This window comes from Ovis canadensis, chromosome 15, assembly GCF_042477335.2.
Source record: "Ovis canadensis isolate MfBH-ARS-UI-01 breed Bighorn chromosome 15, ARS-UI_OviCan_v2, whole genome shotgun sequence".
Classification (NCBI taxonomy): Eukaryota; Metazoa; Chordata; class Mammalia; order Artiodactyla; family Bovidae; genus Ovis; species Ovis canadensis.
Window position 1 is genome coordinate 28,912,351 of NC_091259.1, and position 22,992 is coordinate 28,935,342.

General features: G+C 43.2%; 1 long non-coding RNA gene across 1 annotated transcript; it reads left to right on the plus strand.

The window, feature by feature from the left end:
• The first annotated feature begins 454 nt into the window (after positions 1-454).
• LOC138421133 (uncharacterized) lies at positions 455-19,182 on the plus strand. The gene is made up of 3 exons (XR_011249417.1): positions 455-689; positions 10,859-10,961; positions 18,847-19,182. It is a non-coding gene; the product is annotated as an uncharacterized lncRNA (long non-coding RNA).
• Positions 19,183-22,992: the final 3,810 nt, after the last annotated feature.

Sequence of the window (22,992 nt, forward strand, 5' to 3'; positions counted from 1 at the left end):
GAATATGCTATCTAGGTTGGTCATAACTTTTCTTCCAAAGAGTAAGTGTCTTTTAATTTCATGGCTGCAATCACCATCTGCAGTGATTTTGGAGCCCCCAGAAATAAAGTCTGACACTGTGTCCACTGTTTCCCCATCTATTTTCCATGAAGTGATGGGACTGGATGCCATGATCTTCATTTTCTGAATGTTGAGCTTTAAGCCAACTTTTTCACTCTCCTCTTTCACTTCCATCAAGAGGCTTTTCAGTTCCTCTTCACTTTCTGCCATAAGGGTGGTGTCATCTGCATATCTGAGGTTATTGATATTTCTCCCGACATTCTTGATTCCAACTTGTGCTTCTTCCAGCCCAGCGTTTCTCATGATGTACTCTGCATATAAGTTAAATAAGTTAAATATTTGTAATATTGTCAAATATACAGCCTTGATGCACTCCTTTTCCTATTTGGAACAGCGCAAGTGGCTGCGATGCCCAGTGCACTCAGCGCGGCTGAGGAGAGCTACCCCGTGTCTGAGGTCGGGGGCAATGGTCTGGAGGAGCCACCCCGCGTACGAGGCCAGGGGCGGCAGCCGGGAAGATCAACCCACGTCCAAGGAGTGGGGGCTGCTCTGGTGCAGGAGGGCCTAGAGGAGCTATCCCACATTGAAGGCCAGGAAAGGCGGTGGTGAAGAGATACCTTTCGTCCAAGGTAAGGAGCAACAGCTGTGCTTTGCTGGAGCAGCCATGAAGAGATACCCCACGCCCAAGGTAAGAGAAACCCAAGTAAGATGGTAGGTGTTGCAAGAGGGCATCAGAGGGCAGACACACTGAAACCATAATCATGGAAATCTAGTCAATCTAATCACAGTAGGACCACAGCCTTGTCTAACTCACTGAAACCAAGCCATGCCTGCCGGGCAACCTAAGACGGGCGGGTCATGGTGGAGAGGTCTGACAGAATGTGGTCCACTGGAGAAGGGAATGGCAAACCACTTCAGTATTCTTGCCTTGAGAGCCCCATGAACAGGATGAAAAGGCATCTGCACAGGTAGCACACAAAGGATGTTTGAAGAGTATGAGTTGAATGAATAACATCATGCCCAGTGGCATTACCTGGACTTGTCATCATACTCTTTAAATTGCTCATATCAGTAGGTACCACAGCCATATATGAACTCATGCATGCCCGCTTAGTCCCTCAGTCATGTCCGACTCTTTGTGACCCCATGGACTGTAGCCTGCCAGGGTCCTCTGTCCATGGGATTCTCCAGGCAATAATACTAGAGTGGATTGTCATTTCCTTTTCCAGGGGATCTTCCCAACCCAGGGATCGAACCTGAGTCTCCTGCATTGCAGGAAGATTCTTTACTGTCTGAGCCACTGGGAAAGCCATTCTGAACTCATGGGAGACAAAATTATTTAAACCTGGCTTTCATATCTAAAAGGAGGAAGAAACTTTTTTTTTTTTTTTGAGTGCTGAATGTGCACTTCCCTGATGAAAATGAGTTTTGGCTCATCTCATGAATAAATAATCTGCATACCAGTTTTGGGAGGTAGAGGGTCATAATACCATTTATAGATGACAGAGATTCAGAAAAGTTTAGTAACCTCTTACAGGCAAAATGGTAGTAAGTTGTGAGCTAGATTTGAACTCAGATCTGTCTAGTCCCAAAACCTGCATGGCTTTTTCTAAGCCTGAAGAAAAAGAAGGCAGAGACTGTGACAGCCCTCAAGGCTGAGGTGGAAGGCTCTGGCCACCCCTGTCAGCAGCCTCTCACTACAGCTTTTTTCTGCAGAAGCCTCTCAGTGGCTCTGGGGCCTCCTGAGGACAGGTGGAGTTTCCTGGTGGAAGCTCTCGTCTCTTTCCCCTGCACCCTTGGGCCAGGCTGACTTGCTTCTTCTCTGCCTGCTCTCTGGGTCCTCCTCTAAGCCATCCTATCTCTGGCCTAGTTCTTCAAACTCCTGATTCTGAGAAGTAATCTGTGGAGCTAACAGGCCAACAGGCTGGCCTCTGTTGACTGAATAACAGGTGTCCCTGCTTTTCTCAAGAGGAAGCACTTATATTTAATAAGACTTTCTTCCTCAGGCCCTGTGATAGGTTGTGATGGAGGAAGACAAGATAGAGTCTAGGACAGGGAAGTTTAAAAACTCATGCAGCTGAGTCCCTATCGTAATAGGGATTCCTCACCCCTTTGTCTCTCCTCTCTCTCCCTCTCAGTCATCCTGGAGCCAGCAACACTTTTCAAGGCCCTTGTTCTGTCACTGGCAACCCAGGGACCAAGGACACAGGGGGATAAGAAATGAGGATAAATTTACAAAAATAGGAGATAGCTCTGGGAACACCCAAACCTCCATAGAAATAACTTGGAAATGAATGAGATAATATGTAATCAGAGACAAGTGTGTTTGAAGGAAAGGGGAGACCTGTGAATGATAACCTTATAATAGCTATGATCCAGCACTTAGCAAGTACCTACTGTGCGCTGGGAACTTCACCACTCACTTAATACTCACAGTGACCCCAAGATGGGTACTTTTCATGTACCCATGTTTGATGAGAACACTGAGGCCCAGAGAAGTTAAGTAGATTTTCCCAACAAATAAGTGGTTTGCGACCTAGGATACACTGCCATCTAAAATTGTCCCTGGCCACTCGCCACCCTCCCAATCACAACACATTGTTTTTATTTATAATTGCTTTATTTAAAATGATAGGGTTTATCATTTGCTTTATCATTGCTTCCTTGCCCTTCCTTAGTGGGAACTCCCTAGATCAATGCTAGGCACACAGTCAGCCCTCAGGAAAGATTTCAATGAAAAAAAATGGTGGCATTGAGATTTGAGAGTAAGTCTGGTTTGCTTTAAGATCCATCTCCACTGTTTTCTACTCTGCAAGATTGAGGAAATAACCCCCACCTTTCATGGCTGTGATGGTGTCTGTAAATGCCCTAATGCCTTGCTTGCCTGGCCCATTGTCATTATCCACTAAGTGTTGGTCATGGTTATCGTCCCCTTGTGTTTGGACATTATGTTCCAGCTGACAATGCAGCCTTATGTAGAGCAAGACTGGCAATGACTGTGTTTGTCTTAAATAGATCATTTTAAAAGGAATTTTCATTAAGAATGAAAGTGTGGGATTTCTGTCAAGCTCTGGGAATACCCAGAAATCTACAAACTCATTAGAGTTCAGGCCAAGTGTGGGGTATGGTCCTGGGCTTTGGAATTAGGGACCTGTCTGTTCTCAGCACACCATGTGCAAGTGGGGCCCTGGGATAGCTGCAGCCAGGAGGCCACTCTCAGTACCCTCCAGCCCAGCTTGTCTGTGATCAGATGGAGTGGCTTTACCTGGAGCCCCTACCCCACCCCACCCCAGTCTGCTCCTCCTCAGCCCACAGACACACTTGTCCCCAGTAGTCAGACTCTGTATGCCAGACTCCAACGTTATCAGGATTAAGAATCCAATTTGTATCCCTAAGTCATCCACTCAACCCATTTTTTATAAAAGCATTCTGTTTGCCAACATTCTTTGCACTGCACTCATCTGAATTTAACAGAATTTTCTGATTTAGTAGTGAATTATCTTTGCTAACTTTGGCTTTGGAAGAGCTAGCTCTCCGAAATTGGACGCCCCCAAGAGGTGTTTTAACTCTTTGAAGCCACGAGAATCTTTAAGTGTTCAGGAGCTCTATTGCTCATCCAGACAATGCCAGACCACCCATGTGGTAGTCAGAGCTCTACTTCCAGGCCAGCCCAGAGTCTCTAGAAAGGTAGAGGGGAAGAAGCTCTCACGGTAAGGGAGATGAGAGTGTGCACATACTGTCTACTTATGAGTTTAGGGACTTAAGATGTGAAACACTGTCTGAGGATATAGCTTCTAGCCTCAAAGCACACCAGTCTAGCTGGTGGGTCATTTTGAGAACATCCAAACCAACAAACAAGACAAAGTCAGTGTGGGACACAGAAATCCATAGATGTGAGAGAGAGATGTCAGAGTTCAGAGGAATGATGGAGAAAGGCCTCGTGGAGGCGGTGGTTCTTAGAATCACTGGAGGTTGAACAGATAAATAAAGAGTGAAGACAATTAACAGGAAGGTTGGCACAAGCAAAGACTCTAAGACTGAAAGGTAGAAATGTATAATTGGGGAAGGCAGGGAGACTTGGCCAAACACAAAGTTTCTTGTGGAATAGTGGTGAGCAATAGGGCTGAAGAAGGATACAGCTGTTTGGCATATGACTCAATAACATTTACTTAGCCTAGTTTTTTGCTCCTTGAAGGTGAGAGGGAATGTTCTTCCTGAAATCTTATTCAGGTAACAAGAGAGGAATTTTGAAACTATACTTAGTTTCAAAGAAGGAAGAACGTTCTCCTTTGCTGGGCTTTCTTGTGCCTGCCCCTTAAATATTGGCTTCTCCCAAGAGTCAATCCTTCCTTGTCTTTGTCTCTCTCTAACATCTCAGAGCAATTGCAAATATACTTTTATGCCTTCATTCACCGTCCATATGTGACACCATCTGAGTCTACATCTTTTTCCTTGGTCTTTCTCTTGAGCTCCAGACTGTAAACCCATGTCTGCAAAGCAGCTCAATATCTCTTAAACTGAACATCATCTTCCTGCGAAGACCTCCTTTTCTTTTGCATTCCCTATCTCTCTTAAAGGTTCTTCCCTCCTTCCTTCCTTCCCTTCTGCCTTCTTTTCTTTCTTCCTTTGTTCATTCCTTCCTAAAACATTAACTGAATGCTTGTGGGGCACTAGGTACCATGTGAAATGTTCTTTTGCCTTTGAGGACCTCATAGTATAGTGGAAGAGGTAGATGAAGCCAGTAATTCATTTTCATTTATTAAAAAACTGTACACTGGGCAAAATGGGGTAGACAAACAGTTCTTAAGGAACCCATAAAACTTTTACCCAGGATGCTAGGCCCAAGAAAGACGTTCTTAATGATGAAATTTGAGCTAAATCTTAAATCTTGAAGAATTACCTAGACAAAGAAGGGAATACAGGAGAAACACTATGATGGGACACAAAGGAGAGACAGTGGGCAAGGAATGTTGAACAAAAAAAGGAGGTTTCCATAATAAGAAAATTTATTTAACTCTCACTGCTATAGTTACTCTGCTAAGTGTCTAACATGTTTGTCTAATTGCTTGTTTTTGATCCTCATAATAATCTCAGAAATAGGTCATCACTGTTTACCCATTTTGAAGTTGATGAAATTGAGCTCTAGATGAACAAAAGTTACCCTTGCACTTTTGTGAACAAACAGTTGAGCTGGGAACCTAAGTTTCTCTGACTCTGGAGCCTGGAAAATGTAGAGGTTCAGGAAGGATGGTTAACAGAAACAGATCCTAAAAAGGACCTTTCATGCCTCAGAAAATGGTTTAGGTTTTATCTCGAAAGAAATGAAAATCCATTCCAGGCTTCTAAGCCAAAAAGTTACCCGAGGTAGAGCTCCATTTGGCAAGGTCATTTTTGGAGAAGAGTTGAGGGTGAATTCCAGAGCAGAGGCAAGACTGTGAGAGGGTTAAAGCTTAGGCAGGCAGTCCAGGGCCTTTTAAGGAGGAGGTGACTTTCTCCCTCATGCTTTCCTTAAGCCTTGTGCAACAATGTATCTTGCCTGAGAACTGGCCTTTCTTTAGGTCTGGAACTAACCATCACTTAGTACAATGTCTTACTCATGGAAATGCTTTTCTTAGACTGTATGTTAATAATTATAATTGTTAACAAATCTTGCCTGGGAACCTGTTCCTCAAGGCTTTTACTCCTGATTACACAGCAACAGTATATCTCACCCAGAGTCATTGCCTGGAACCTCTTCTCCCTGGCTAATCTTGTGCCAAAGTTATCTCAGGAAATATGACTTGGGAGAGGGTCTGGTAAAACTTTTACAGCCTTGAAGTGTTCTTTTTATCTTTTCTTAGCAGCCAGTTGAGAAGTACATGAGGCCTGCTAATGAAGTAGGCACTCTCCTACCCCCTTGTGATGTACATGTCAGAAGCTTTTTCTGTCACTTTCACTTTAAATAAAAGTATACACAAAGATCTGAGTGACCGAGACTATGTCTTTGTTCCCGGAGTTAAATCTCCTTCAGAGACCATGAATACCAGCACCGTTCATTGCAAGCTATCAACTGGAAACAGTTGGGTTTGTCAGGGGTTGTTGTCACCATCGAGATAAGCTTTATGACATCCTGGAGAAAAAAGCAGAATTGACAGACCTTGAAACAACGTGGGGTGTTGGGGGAGAGTGTGGGTGAAGAACAGTGCTCAGGGTTTGAGGAATAATTTACTTTTACAATAATAACTATTCATTTGATGATCTACTCAACCAATATTGAGTATCTGCCTTGTCCCATGGACCATTCCAGGTCCTGGGGACAAAACTGTTAGGCAAGATACAGCCTCTGGCCTCAAGGTTCCTATACTCTAAAGATGGAGATAAAGAAAACAATCACAGGTAATCACTGTGAGAGGTGTGCACAGGCATTTCACCCTGAGCTTGGGGAAGGTGACCCACAGGTGAGCTTCTCAGAGGAGGAGATGCCCTGGCGTTTTTCTTGATCTGTAGACTCCTCTTTGTAACTATCAACTAGTCACCTATGCGGGCTGTCCTTCGAACGTTTCTAACCCACTCTGTCCAAAATTAAAGTGGAATTCATGCTCTCACCTCCCACATACATTCTTCTTCTGTGTACCATGTTTCATGTCCTGAACAGCCTATTCACTCAGTAAATACATTCTTTGAGTACCCATAAAGTACCAGACAGTGTATAGGGCATAAAGTTTAGGGAATTCCCAGAATAAGTTTTTTTTTAATTTTCTTTTATTTTTTATTATTTTATTTATTTATTTAATTTTTATTTTTACTTTATTTTACTTTACAATACTGTATGGGTTTTGCCATAAATTGACATGAATCCGCCACGGGTGTACATGAGTTCCCAATCCTGAACCCCCCTCCCACCTCCCACCCCATATCATCTCTCTGGATCATCCCCGTGCACCAGCCCCAAGCATCCTGTAGAAAAAGTTAATATTTCACTTTGGTTTAAATGAGAAACGGAGGCCATGGGCATATGAATGATGTGTTCAGAAACAACAGTACAAGACTTAGTCCAGGGACAGTAAGAGCACCAGCTCTTTTCTTTCTTTTTTTTTTTTTTTTTTTAATCTGTGAAAACTGTCATCTTCCTGGGGACCAAATGGATGAACAGGACTCTGGGGCAGGTATTTGCTAGTGGAGAAGCAGAAATACCATGCCCCTGCTGCCATGGCAAAGGCCTCTGAGAGGACAGAGTGACATTGCTCACTGCCCTCCGAGTCTAATACAAATGGGCAGGGGGTGTCAGACAAGCCCCTGGTGGCGGCCACCATTCCCTCTGGTTGGGAGGCAGCTGTGGAGAACAGCTTGGAATGTTCTCTTGATAAAGGCTGAAAGATTTAATGGAAGGATTTCACTGAGCACAGCCTGGAACATTTCACACAGTCCTGCTATCCTCTGGGGTGCTCAATCTTTGTGGAAAGGCTATATTCCCAGAGAAGTTTTGAGATTAACCAAAGTGGAGAAAATGCAGTGGTAAAGCAGGTTCTAGGGGTGATAGAGAGCCCCTGAGAGAGGTATCTCCCACAGAACCAACCACTGAGCCTTGTATCAAACATGCTCTCCATCAAAGAATGAATGAGTGAGTGACTAGGTGGGAGCTGCAGCACCCATCAGCTTTTAATAAAGTGGTTTCAATGACACACCTCTTTATCTGGCTCCTGGGTGTTTTAAAGCCTGAAGATCTTAGGGAATGAAAAAGAACAAAGGCTGACAAATCAGTATTGGCTCCAATAGATTCTGAGTTTAACATTTCGGGGGACTTCTGCCAAATCTGCACTCCATGTGGCACCAAGTGAGGGCTGAGTAGCTGCAGATTTCCACAGAGAATTCTCATCGTGGCTCTAAACTTCAGAGCCAGTGCTGTGGGTCGAGGAAAGAGGTGACAGACAGGCCATTTCCAAACAGAAGATCCCATACAGATGTTTCCAGACAGCTCCCCACAAACCCCAGCCTAGCTGCCCACAATGTATAATCAGCCCTGAAAAGGCAGGACTAGTGCTCTGAAAGCTCAGGCCCAGTTTTAAAAAAAGAAGCACATTTCTACATCTACTGAGTTATGTGATCTTGATCAGACTCATCTAACCATTGAATTAAGCCCAACTGGAAATGCTTACTGAGCTTCCAACCTCGAAACATTTTAATTGTTTTTCTTTGTTCCCTGGTCAAGTTTTAGCCAAAAGTCAGAGCACAAGCTTGCCTTTGGAAAGTGAACCCTTGATTCTGAAGCTCATTCTGAAAGAGAAAGAAGTTTTCTCTCCTGAGCGGTCTTGTTCTCACAAGTTAGATAATTTAGATATATCTCTGGGACTTGGAAAAGTTTGGAGAACACTGTGCTGTCCAAGGCCATTGAACAAACTGAACAGCTTAACCTTGTCAAGTTTGCACAGTTCTCACCACAAGCCCAGTTGGAAAGTGGGAGTTTAATTTGCAGATGAAAAGGTTCCCAGTCATCGTGGGCCCAGAGCCTAGCCAGATTTGTTGGGGGATTTGGCAGTGGGGTGGGGGTGAGAAGGGGCTCAGAGTGAACAGGCCCAGGAGACATTTCAGTTGGGAAGATCTGAGTGCTGACAGGAAGGTCACCATGAAAGGTCACGACACAAACAGACAGGAGGGAACGTCAACACCTGAATCTCACGAACATGTCTGAGCCCACCAGTCATTTCACTGCTTCCGGAGGCCCTGTGTCTTGGGACGGTCTCAGTAGGGTGTCTGGTTGGAATGGGGCAGCCTGTGTGGTGGTTGGGATATGGGAGAGAGCCAGCCGTTTCCTCTTGGCCCCCCTCACTGGACCTCTGCTGGACCAATGCCAACTTTCTCCAAGAGGCTTTTTTGCCCATGCTGTCCAACAAGCAGTGCTGGGCAGAGGGCGAGAAAGCCCAGCCATCTCCTGGTTTGGCTGGGCCTCAGGAAGGATCCAGGCTCACACACAGGTTCAACTGAGCAGGACCTTTTCCTCTTTGTGTTTCTTGATAAGAGATTTTGGTTCTTCTCTCTTAAACTGGATTGCTATTACTCAATTTTTACTACATTTACTCTTATTAAAGTTTGATAGGACTTTTCATTCCTAAGATAGTGTTTTAATATACAGTATATATTCATCATATACTCATAAGGCTGTTGATGTAATTCTTATGAATATATTATTTCCACTTCATTAAACTCAACAGAATTAGATAGTATCAGTATTGTATTTTGATTGAAAAAGAGGTCCACTGTTACTTAAACCCTCATTAAAGTTTGACCACATGAGACTTCTAAAACAGGGAAGACTATTCCCATATGTTATGAGTTGTTATTAGAAATCTGTCCAAGTAATGTAATATTTACTTCAATAAAATTTGATTGGGTTTTAAAACAACACACAGACTCAGTCCTAAACAGCAATAACAGTATTCCAAGCTAAACTCATCAAAATTTTGTTTCAGGGGAGTGACATTTTATAACCATTTGTTTTTGTTTCATAATCTCCTTTTATCATTTGTTATTTTGTTTAGGACATTCTTTATCATTTAAATGTTTCTAAATTTTATGTGGTTAAGTAGAAATTTTCCCTTTATGAAAAAAAATTGTTAGTTTTCATTCAATGTTTCTAGCTGATTTGAATTGTGGGTTTTGGGAGGATGCAAAGTGCAACATTTTACCAGAAATAGCTTGCTATTTGATTTTTAAAATTTGAACATTTAATAGCTTATTATTATTATTATTATGGGTTCCTGCTTAATTATTATCTCAGTGAGCATTTATTTGCATTGTAAGCTTTTCATTTATGAATTGTGGAATACATGTCTCATGTTCAGGCAGAGGTAAAAATTTGGAAAATCAGGCATTTTATAATGAATTTCTTTTTTTTGCCCATTTAATAGATATTTATTAAATTGCCTTCTACTTGGCCTGATATGGGTGTTGAGGGTCTTGCAATGAGGGAGAAAGGTTACTGCTCTCCATCACGGGATCTAGGCTGTGGAGAACATCCCGATGGTCTGCTAAGCCCCTCACCCACTCCATCTTATTTAATCCTAATGTCAGCCCTTTAAGCTGATTCATATGGAGTTTGTAAATAAGTTCTGAAAATCCAGTGTGGTCTTTGAAGGTGGTCTGCATGCTTGACTCATCTATTATTAAATGAAAAATTAAATCTACAGAAATACTCAGAGGAAGCAGATGAGAAGGCTAACAGAGAGAACAGAGCAAGGCAGTCATGAAAGCGTGAACAGCCAAGCACAGGTGGTAACGACAGAGCCCTGGGCGCTGTTAGAGCGTGAAGTGTGAGGAGCTGGGAAAGTGAGCACCGCACGCCTCATTGTGGGTCACGCTGATTGAATTTGGGTCTCTGGGTGACTGGGTCTATTTCAGGGGCTGAAGAAGATGTATGTTTCAGGAAGAGCATTCTGTCTGAAGGAGGGAGACTAACTGGAAGGGGGAAGGCCTGGAGGAAAGGGGATGTATTAGGAGATGGGAACCCAGATGAGACCCAGATGAGAGAAAACTGTCCTGAACTAGGACGCAAGCCCTGAGGTCAGTGTAGGGGGAGGGTTGGAATCCAGAAGCATTTCACAGGTTAGGAGAAAGGGCAGAAACATTTAATAGATAAAATCAATGGACTTAGCACAGAGTCAAATGTTCCCTGGCTTCTCCTGCCAGTAATTGGAGGCCTGAGGTCACAGAAAGGGAGCTCCTGAATGTGAATGAGCAGAAGTTTTGAGAGGAGGATGGATGGGTTATGTTTTGAGCATGTTTGAGATAACATAACTTTGGATACTTTTCGTTTACCTTTCAGACCTCAAAGGACGGACTATGGCTTCTGCTGTGACTCGGGCCTGGCCTCTCAACTCTGAACAGTGTTTTATTACAGGGAATTCATTGGTGGCTGCAGTCTCTGGGTATGTCTTGCCTGGATTGGCAATTGGTTGCAAGGATGCCATCCTTTCTTTGTAGTTCTCTTTGGGCCCCAGTGGAAATCCCACCTGCAGAGACTGGGTGAACTACTGTCAAGGTGGTTGCCCAGGTAGTTCTGAGTAGTTACCCAGCACTTTTGATAGGACATACTTGTCTTTGAAAAGAATTTGAGAGAGAAGAGAATGTTTCTCCCTGGTTGTTCTTGGGGAAACCATGCATTGTCTTTTCAACAAATGTAGACTGAGTGCCCACTCAACACTAGGAAATGGGAATTCAGTCCCTGCTTTCCCATGGTCTCACAAGTTTGTGAGAATAGAAACGAACAAGTTTACATAAAAGAATAAACCTTCCTCCCCTTTCCCTGCTCCTTTGGGATTTGCCCAGATAAGGCAGATAAATCCTGTATCAGAAGCCTTCCTTGCGTATGGGATCAGTGAGAGTTCAGTTCAGTTCAGGTGCTCAGTCATGTCTGACTCTTTGTGACCCCATGAATCGCAGCACACCAGGCCTCCCTGTCCATCACCAACTCCCGGAGTTCACTCAGACTCACGTCCATCGAGTTAGTGATGCCATCCAGCCATCTCATCCTCTGTCATCCCCTTCTCCTCCTGCCCTCAATCCCTCCCAGCATCAAAGTTTTTTCCAATGAGTCAACTCTTCTCATGAGGTGGCCAAAGTATTGGAGTTTCAGCTTCAACATCATTCCTTCCAAAGAAATCCCAAGGCTGATCTCCTTCAGAAGGGATTGGTTGGATCTCCTTGCAGTCCAAGGGACTCTCAAGAGTCTTCTCCAACACCACAGTTCAAAAGCATTAATTCTTTAGCACTCAGCCTTCTTCACAGTCCAGCTCTCACATCCATACATGACCACTGGAAAAACCTTAGCCTTGACTAGACAGACCTTAGTCGGCAAAGTAATGTCTCTGCTTTTGAATATGCTATCTAGGTTGGTCATAACTTTTCTTCCAAGGAGTAAGCGTCTTTTAATTTCATGGCTGCAATCACCATCTGCAGTGATTTTGGAGCCCAGAAAAATAAAGTCTGACACTGTGTCCACTGTTTCCCCATCTATTTCCCATGAAGTGATGGGACCGGATGCCATGATCTTCGTTTTCTGAATGTTGAGCTTTAAGCCAACTTTTTCACTCTCCTCTTTCACTCTCATTAAGAGGATTTTTAGTTCCTCTTCACTTTCTGCCATAAGGGTGCTGTCATCTGCATATCTGAGATTATTGATATTTCTCCCGGCAATCTTGATCCCAGCTTGTGCTTCTTCCAGTCCAGCGTTTCTCATGATGTATTCTGCATATAAGTTAAATAAGCAGGGTGACAATATACAGCCTTGACGGACTCCTTTTCCTATTTGGAACTAGTCTGTTGTTCCATGTCCAGTGCTAACTGTTGCTTCCTAACCTGCATACAGGTTTCTCAAGAGGCAGGTCAGGTGGTCTGGTATTCCCATCTCTTTCAGAATTTTCCACAGTTTATTGATCCACACAATCAAAGGCTTTGGAATAGTCAATAAAGCAGAAATAGATGTTTTTCTGGAACTCTCTTGCTTTTTCCATGATCCAGCAGATGTTGGCAGTTTGATCTCTGGTTCCTCTGCCTTTTCTAAAACCAGCTTGAACATCAGGGAGTTCACGGTTCACATATTGCTGAAGCCTGGCTTGGAGAATTTTGAGCATTACTTTACTAGCATGTGAGATGCGTGCAATTATGTGGTAGTGTGAACATTATTTGGCATTGCCTTTCTTTAGGATTGGAATGAAAACTGACCTTTTCCAGTCCTGTGGCCACTGCTGAGTTTTCCAAATTTGCTGGCGTATTGAGTGCAGCACTTTCACAGCATCATCGTTGAGGATTTGAAATAGCTCAACTGGAATTCCATCATCTCCACTAGCTTTGTTCGTAGTGATGCTTTCTAAGACCCACTTGACTTCACATTCCACGATGTCTGGCTCTAGGTGAGTGATCACACCATCATGATTATCTGGGTCGTGAAGGTCTTTTCTGTACAGTTCTTCTGTGTATTCTTGCCACCTCTTCTTAATATCTTCTGCTTCTGTTAGGTCCATACCATTTCTGTCCTTTATCGAACCCATCTTTGCATGAAATGTTCCCTTGGTATCTCTAATTTTCTTGAAGGGATCTCTAGTCTTTCCCATTCTGTTGTTTTCCTCTATTTCTTTGCATCGATGGCTGAAGAAGGCTTTCTTATCTCTTCTTGCTATTCTTTGAAACTCTGCATTCAGATGCTTATATCTTTCCTTTTCTCCTTTGCTTTTCACTTCTCTTCTTTTCACAGCTATTTGTAAGGCCTCCCCAGACAGCCATTTTGCTTTTTTGCATTTCTTTTCCATGAGGATGGTCTTGATTCCTGTCTCCTGTACGGCGTCACAAACCTCATTCCATAGTTCATCAGGCTCTCTATCGGATCTAGGCCCTTAAATCTATTTCTCACTTCCACTGTATAATCATAAGGGATTTGATTTAGGTCATACTTTCTTCAATTTGAGTCTGAATTTGGTAATAAGGAGTTCATGATCTGAGCCACAGTCAGTTCCTGGTCTTGTTTTTATTGACTGTATAGAGCTTCTCTATCTTTGGCTGCAAAGAATATAATCAATCTGATTTTGGTGTTGACCATTTGGTGATGTCCATGTGTAGAGTCTTCTCTTGTGTTGTTGGAAGAGGGTGTTTGCTATGACCAGTGCATTTTCTTGGCAAACCTCTATGAGTCTTTGCCTTGCTTCATTCCACATTCCAAGGCCAAATTTGCCTGTTACTCCAGGTGTTTCTTGACTTCCTACTTTTGCATTCCAGTCCTCTATAATGAAAAGGACATTTTTTTTGAGTGTTAGTTCTAAAAGGTCTTGTAGGTCTTCATAGAACTGTTCAGCTTCAGCTTCTTCAGTGTTACTGGTTGAGGCATAGACTTAGATTACCATGATATTGATGGTTTGCCTTGGAGATGAACAGAGATCATTCTGTCGTTTTTGAGATCGCATTTCAGACTCTTTTGTTGACCATGATGGCTACTCCATTTCTTCTGAGGGATTCCTGCCTGCAGTAGTAGATATAATGGTCATCTGAGTTAAATTCACCCACTCCAGTCCATTTTAGTTCGCTGATTCCTAGAATGTCGACATTCACTCTTGTCATCTCTTGTCTGACCACTTCCAATTTGCCTTGATTCATGGACCTGACATTCCAGGTTCCTATGCAATATTGCTATTTACAGCATCGGACCTTACTTCTATCACCAGTCACATCCACAGCTGGGTATTGTTTTTGCTTTGGCTCCATCCCTTCATTCTTTCTGGAGTTATTTCTCCACTGATCTCCAGTAGCATGTTGGGCACCTACTGACCTGGGGAGTTCCTCTTTCAGTATCCTATCATTTTGCCTTTTCATACTGTTCATGGAGTTCTCAAGGCAAGAATACTGAAGTGGTTTGCCATTCCCTTCTCCAGTGGACCACATTCTGTCAGACCTCTCCACCATGACCTGCCTGTTTTTGGTTGCCCCGTGGGCATGGCTTAGTTTCATTGAGTTAGACAAGGCTGTGGTCCTAGTGTGATTAGACTGACTAGTTTTCTGTGAGTATGGTTTCAGTGTGTCTGCCCTCTGATGCCCTGTTGCAACAGCTACCATCTTACTTGGGTTTCTCTTACCTTGGGCGTGGGGTATATCTTCACAGCTGCTCCAGCATAGCACAGCCTCTGCTCCTTACCTTGGATGATGGGTATCTCCTCACTGCTGCCCTTCCTGACCTTCAGTGTGGGTTGGCTCCTCTAGGCCCTCCTGTGCCCATGCAGCCATTGCTCCTTGGATGTGGGGTTGCTCCTCTGGGCCGCTGCCCCTGGTGTCGGGCACAGGGTGGCTCCTCTGGGCCGCTGCCTCTGACCTCGGACTCAGGGTAGTTCCTCTTCGGCACCGTCTCTGGCCTCGGACGCAGGGTAGCTCCTCTCGGACATCGCCCCTGACCTCAGACGTGGGGTAGCACCTCTCAGCCAGGCCATTCCTGTGCCGTCAACAGCCTGGCACTCTCGTCTTCTGCCTCTGACCTCAGCCACACTCAGCGCAGCCACCTGCGCTCAGTGAACTGTGCTGCAACTTAGAATTTGATCTGACTCAAGTTAAACGCAACAAAGCAAAACTTCAGTTTTAAAATTTCTGTTTCTTATCCGTGTTTCAAGGGCACAAGATGGTTGACTGGGGTGGGGACTCATTGCTAGGTGGACTTTGAAAGGGCTGGGAGGCCTTGTGGGTGGATGGTTTATGAAAATGAGCAGAGCCCTGATTCCGCTCCTCAAGCTGCTCTCTCCAGGGGAACTGGGATGAGGTAGGCGTATCTTCCCAGGGATGTCATGTTTCTCCTTCCTAGATGTTAGTAGGTCTGACTTCCCTGGTGGCTCAGATAGTAAAGAATCTGCCTGCAATGCAGGAGACCTGGGTTTGGAACCCAGGAAGATCCCCTGGAGAAGGGATGGCTACCCACTCCAGTATTCTTGCCTGGAGAATCCCATGGACAGAGGAGCCTGGTGGATTACAATCCATGGGGTCACAAAGAACTGGTTAGTATACTCAGTACACTCAGATTAGAGTATGTCAGTGTGAGTGTATGTGACTCTTGTCAACCTGTACACATTCTCTCTGAAGATACCCAAGAAACCCAGAATGCTGCAGGAAGAGTGGGCGAGAGTCTGTTCCCTTTGAGGGCGAGACCTCCAAGAGGTCTCTATTGAGGACTTTCCTCTTGGAGCACGCATTGCCCAATTCCACATTCCTCACCTCAGTTCCACAGGTTTTATCAGACGAACAACCCAGACTGTAAGGCACACATTGCTCATGATTATGTTATTCTGTGGATGGCCCCGGGAGCAAAGGATTGAAAGATTCTCCTTTGCAAGCTGAGCTGAACACTTTCAGGGAAAAGCAGCCGTGTCATAGCAAGCTTCTTCCGCTCATCTGGCAGTATCCCCTGAGAGCCAGAGATAAAATGTTATCAAAGACAAAATGGAGCCACTGTCCTTCCGCTTAGAACACAGGGCAAGCCGCTTGCTGCTCCTGGGAAAGTCTCCTTTGTGACAATTTTCTGCTGCAAAGAATCCTCTAAGCCCAGAAATAGTCACCAACAAAAATTCATTTTTAGGGGAATGTAAGGGAGGAGCAATGAAGGGGAAATTGGTCATAACCAAAGAAGGAGATGGGAGGAGACTACCCATGCAGAAGGATGTGGACTCGGGAGACAGCGCTGACCTAACAGAGATTCCTGGTGGGAAACACTAATGTGGAAATCTCCTGCCTCCCTTGCAAGGCTGGGTGGGGCAGTGCTGAGTTCATGGACCGCCAGGATCTCTGAGATACAGCATTCATTGTAGAAGGTAGCAGGCTAGCTGACTGATCTTGGGCAAGCTATTTAACCTCATTGTTCCTCAATTTCTCATTGGTAAAATGGGAGTAATAAAATTACCTACCTCGTAGAGTACGTAAATAGCCAGATGCAATGAGCTAAGGTTGTTAGGTGCTTAAGACAGCACCCAAAGTCTGAAAGAGTGTTCACTTAAAAGAGAGTAGAAAGTCGCTCCCAAGAAAAGCCACTTACTACAGTAGAGAACAGCTCAGTTGGCTGCTTGAAACCCCCAGACCTGACCAAGGCCAGGACTATCTCATGGAATGAGTCATCAAACAGTGTGTGATGATGAGGAAGTGAGTGTCAGATGAAATATTTGTGTGCTGTTGCTACAGAGTGTGGGTTTCCCAGGCGGAGACTTAAGACATGCAGGTTCAATCCCTGGATTGAGAAGATGCCCTGGAATAAAGCATGACAACCCACTCCAGTATTCTTTCCTGGAGAATCCTGAGGACAGAGGAGCCTGGGGGCTATAGTCCATGGGTCCTATAGAGTTGGACACAACTAAAGCCATGAAATTAAAAGACGCTTACTCCTTGGAGGAAAAGTTATGACCAACCTAGATAGCATATTCAAAAGCAGAGACATTACTTTGCCGACTAAGGTCCGTCTAGTCAAGGCTATGGTTTTTCCTGTGGTCATGTATGGATGTGAGAGTTGGACTGTGAAGAAAGCTGAGCACTGAAGAATTGATGCTTTTGAACTGTGGTGTTAGAGAAGACTCTTGAGAGTCCCTTGGACTGCAAGGAGATCCAATCAGTCCATTCTGAAGGAAATCAGCCCTGGGATTTCTTTGGAAGGAATGATGCTAAAGCTGAAACTCCAGTACTTTGGCCACCTCATGCAAAGAGTTGACTCATTGGAAAATACTCTGATGCTGGGAGGGATTGGGGGCAAGAGGAGAAGGGGACAACAGAGGATGAGATGGCTGGATGGCATCACTGACTCGATGGTCATGAGTCTGAGTGTACTCCGGGAGTTGGTGATGTACAGGAAGGCCTGGCGTGCTGCAATTCATGGGGTCGCAGAGTCGGACACGACCGAGCGACTGAGCTGAACTGAAAGTGACTTAGCACTCAAGCATGCATGGATACAGAGTGTGATGTGGGTGAAGGCTTAGAAGGCTACCCAACTTATTACTCAATTTGTAGGGCTGGAGAACTGAAGACGTGAAAGGCCCAGCCAGATATACCTGGTTTACTTCCCGGTCCTCTTGGAGCAAGTACCTCCTCTTGGAGGCACTCTTAGAGCAAGTTTGAGCCACAATTTTTCCCTCCAAAGGAGAGAAGGTCTATTCTGTTTCAGTTCCATAAACATTCCTCTGGTTCTGCAGCCACTTTCTTTGCCAACCACATGGGTGCCAGTCAGTATTTGCCAAATAGCCAGTTCCTGCTAGAAGAATCCTGGTTGTTTGCTATCTGTTATATCTCTTTGATATATAAGCTGTTGTTCAGGGGAAATAATTTTGAGAACCATCTTAGTTCCCCTTTCCACCTATTCTGCAGAGATCCTCTTCTCCTTTCTGCAACTTTCTCCCAGTTTCTATTCTGCTAACAGGGACGGCCAACCCAAGGCATTCTTTGGCAGCTGCCTCCCACTGTTGCTCCTGCGTGATCTGAGTTGCTGCTGCGTTTCTTTACTGGGCTCATGAAGTAGCTTCATTAATTTTATTCAGCATAGCCAATTATACTCCTGATGTTTTTGTCCTTGAATATTTTTTGCCTCCTTCTTCAGCGTCACATCCTATGTGTGTGTGTGTGCTCAGTCACTCAATCGTGTCCAACGCTTTGAGACTTTATGGGCTGTAGCCCGCTAGGCTCCTCTGTCCATGGGATTCTCCAGGCAAGAATACTGGAGTGGGTAGCCATTCCTTTATCTAGGGAATCTTCATGACTCAGGGATCAAACCTGAGCCTTGTGCCTGCTGCATTGGCAAGTGGATTCTTCACTGCTGAACCACAGGGAAAGCTAATCACATGCTACATTTGTACCTACTTATAATTTGCCTGTTTACAATTTAGCAGTGAACATCACTGATATCCACTGAAATCTTGAAATTCTAGTCTCACAGCAATTGCATTTTAACAAAATTAACTTTCATTCCCAGGCTGGGCATGTGGAAAAGAGTTGGCCAAATGACTGATGGGATCATAACCACTCATTTTCAAACACTTATTGAAGAGTGGGATTATTTTGGTACCCAGACTCCATCTGTTCCAGAAGTTAAAAATAAAATGAGAATCCAATTAAAAGTATGCACCCAAGCCACCCAGAGTTGTGCCAGATCTTACGATAATACCCTACATTCCAGCCTATCAGATATTGAAGCATGTGTATGCCAATAAAGAAAACACCTTAGAATGTCAAATTGCTTTAACAATTTGTGACAGATACATCAGTGTCTATGCAAAATAGCAAAGATTTTTAAAATGAGCGTATCTTGCCTTTCAGCTTCCTGGCCTTAATTTTTCTGCAGAGAAGAGCTACAGTGGATACAAGGAACTTAATCACTGAATATCTTCTGCTCTGATTTTCTCCTTTGAGGATGGTCAAGGTCAGTGAGTGGGGACTCAGCAGTCCTGTTGCTTTCTATCTGTAGTACACACCCCAGAGTTCAGTAAACCAAGGCCCATTACAGAGCTAATTCACTGATTTATTTTTGTCTTGTGTATGTTAAAGCTCGATGTTCCCTTTCTAACCCCAATTTTGCTGAAGATTCAGAGGGAAACTTTTCATTGCTTAGAATTAAATAAATTTATGTTTTAAAAAAATAAATAAAAAATAAAAGAAGGTGTAACATTAGAAAACAAATTAAAGAGGTTCAAGAAAGCCTGAGGAGATTTATTATCTAAGCTGTGATGTTACCCTTTAATGTTTCTTCATTAAACTGTAAAAGAAATATAATTAAATTGTCAAAGGAAAAAAAAGAAAGATTTTATATACCTCCTCTAAACGATTTTTAACAAATATTTAGTTTTATTCAAAACCTGTGACTAAAGAAGCCCATCAAATTAGCTGATTCATTAATCCTGATACTGTGCCACTTCTAATTTTGGAGACCTAGATGCTAAGAAATGATGATATTAACAAGAGGATGATAGCTTCCAATGGTAGGGATCATCTCTTTTTAGTTAACATGCCTCAGACAGAGGAATTGAAAACAAGCCCATCCTTGCAAGTGGCCTAAGAGTTAGGTAACCCACTGAGAATGCTGGGAAACATGGGTGAGGGACAATATTGGAAAAGAATTCCAAATTTCTCCAGAGAAATTATCAGATAACCTCTGAATTGCTCCCAATCCCAAGGTTCTAAGTGATTCTCTATGCTATTCTTTCAAATACTAAACACATCCAATGACTGAGCCAGAGAGCAAGCTAGGTGCTTTTGGTACTGAGTAGACTATGACACAATTCTACTCCTATACTAATGGAAGAATCATATGTGCAATAATATTGTTCAAAGGTGAATTCACCATCTGTCCCTCCAAATCTTTCTGCTGCCATAGTGTCTTTCTCAGTTATCATACTCAATTGCCCATCAAAAAATATGGAAAGCAGTAGTGATGCTTTTTCTTCATCCTCCATAGGTGATGGACCCCTAAGTCCTACCATTTTTTTCTTATTAATGTCCCTCCTTCTTTCTTCTTCACCCCCGCTGCCATCACTGTGGTTTGCGCCTTTGTTATTTCCTGCCTCAATTTGTGCAATTGGTCTATTTACTTCTACACCCTCTGCTAAGGAAACTTCCTGTATACAGGAGTGATTTCCAACATTCAGATTGGTTCCATCTCTGCTTAAAATCCTCCAGTGAGTTTTCTTAGTCTTCAGCATAAGGCCAAACACTTTAGGGTGGCACAGGGGTCCTTTGGAATCCGGCCACTAAGGACTTCTCATTTCATTCCTCTCCATGACTGCTTCACACCCTTGTATCCTACCCACATGGACTTTTCTGCAGAGGTTGAGGACATGAGTTCTGCTGCAACCCACTCCAGTATTCTTGCCTGGAGAATTCATGGACAGAAGAGGCTGATAGGTACAGTCCATAGGGTCACACAGAGTCGGACATGACTGAAGGTTTGAGCATGCATGCATAACATGTTTCACCACAAGCATTATCTCTGCTGGAAGGTTTTCACTGAATTCATCCCTCTCCAGACTAGACTGACTTTGCTCTTTCTTTATGCCCTATCCTCTGCATAGCTCCCCTAGGGCACTTAGGACTTTGAAATTATTCTGGAGTTTTTACCTTGAAAATTTGCAAGCGTACAGAAAAATTGAAAGGAGTACAAGGAGCGCCACCTAGATTTAATGAGTGGTTAACATTTTGACAATTTGCTCTCTCTACACACATACACTTATTTACTTACATCTTTTAATTGAACCACTTGATGGCAAGTTGCAGACATCAAGATATCTCACCTCATCTCTATAAAAAGAATAAAGACTCCTTAAACATGAAGGTTTTTTGTTGTTTCCTTTTTTTTGTAGTAGTAGTAAGTTTAATTATACTTATTCATAGTCAAAAATGAAATAACCGAGAACATATTTCATACTAACCTCTCAGTAAGAACAAGTGTGCAGCAACTTTTCAAATACAAAGAGGTTTTTCTCAGGTTCAGTCATGACAACATAGCCCTCATTCTTCTTTATCTAAACAGGCACTCACAAAGATAAATTCAAAATGAATTAAAGACTTGAATAAAATACCTGAAACCATAAAATTCCAAAAAAAAAAATAGGGGCAAGCTCCTTGACATCAGTCTTGGAAATGATTTTTTAGATTTGACAGCAAAAGCACAAGACAATCAAGGCAAAAATAAGCAAATGGGACTGCATCAAGCTAAAAAGCTTTCTCACAACAAAGAAAATCATCTACAAAGTGAAAAAGCAACCTATAAAGTGGGATAAATATTTGCAAATCATATATCTGATAAGGGGTTGATATCTAAAATATAGAAACTCATAAATCTCAATGGCAAAACCAACCCTATTAAAAATGGGCAGGGAAAATGAGTGGACATTTTTTCCAAAGAATATGAACAAATGGTCAACAGTTACATGAAAAGATGCTCAGCATCACTAGTCATCAGGCAAATGCAAATCAAAACCACAATGTGATATCATGCGTACCTGTCAGCACGATGTGATATCACATATACCTGTCAGAATGGTTATCATAGAAAAAAAAAGAAATAACATGTTGAGCATACGGAGAAAAGGGAATCCTAGTGCACTGTTGGTGTGAATGTAAATTAGTACAGCCATCATGAAAAATGACTCTGAGTTTCCTTCAAAACTTAAAATAGAACTACTACTTATATGATTCAGCAACTCCCCTTTCAGGTATCTGTTCAAAGGAAAAATACCACTGATTTGAAGAAACACCTACAGTTCCCTGTTGATTGCAGCAGTATTTACAATAGTCAGGATATGGAACCAACCTACATGTCCATCTATGGAAGAATGGATAAAAATGATGCTTTACACTCAGAGACACATGGGTGTGCACACACACACAGTGAAATTATGCAGACCTAAGAATGAAGGAAATCTTCCCATCTGTGAAAAATGGATGGACCTTGCCAGCATTCTGCTGAATGAAATAAAACACTTCATTCAGTTCAGTTCAGTTCACTCGCTCAGTTGTGTACGACTCTTCATGACCCCATGGACTGCAGCACACCAGGCTTCCCTGTCTGTTACCAACTCCCAGAGCTTGCTCAAATTCATGTCCATTGAGTTGGTGACGCCATTCAATGAGCTCATCCTCCAACATCGCCTTCTCTTTCTACCTTCAGTCTTTCCCAGCATCAGGGTCTTTTCCAGTGAGTCAGTTCTTCACATCAGGTGGCCAAAGTATTGGAGTTTCAGTTTCAGCATCAGTCCTTCCAATGAATATTCAGGAATGATGTCCTTTAAGATTGACTGGCTTGATCTCCCTGCTGTCCAAGGGACTCTCAAGGGTCTTCTCCAGCATCACAATTCAAAAGCATCAATTCTTCGGTGCTCAGGTTTCTAAATAGTCCAACTCTCACATCCATACATGATTAGTGGAAAGACCATAGCTTTGACTAGATGGACCTTTGTCAGCAATGTCTCTGCTTTTTAATATGCTGTCTAGGTTGGTCATAGCTTTACTTCCAAGGAGCAAGCATCTTTTAATTTCATGGCTTGCAGTCACCATCTGCAGTGATTTTGGAGCCCAGAAAAATAAAGCCCATTACTGTTTTCATTTTTTGCCCATCTGTTTGCCATGGAGTTATAGGCCCAGATGCCATGATCTTAGTTATTTGAATGTTGAGTTTTAAGGCAACTTTTTCACTCTCCTCTTTTACTTTCATTAAGAGGCTCTTTAGTTCTTCTTCACTTTCTGCCATAATGGTGGTGTCATCTGCGTATCTGAGGTTATTGATGTTTCTCCTGGCAATCTTGATTCCAGCTTGTGCTTCTTCCAGCCTGGCATTTCTCGTGATGTACTCTGCATATAAGTTAAATAAGCAGGGTGGCAATATAAAGCCTTGACATTCTCCTTTTCCTATTTGGAACCAGTCTGTTGTTCCATGTCCAGTTTTAACTGTTGCTTCCTGACCTGCATACA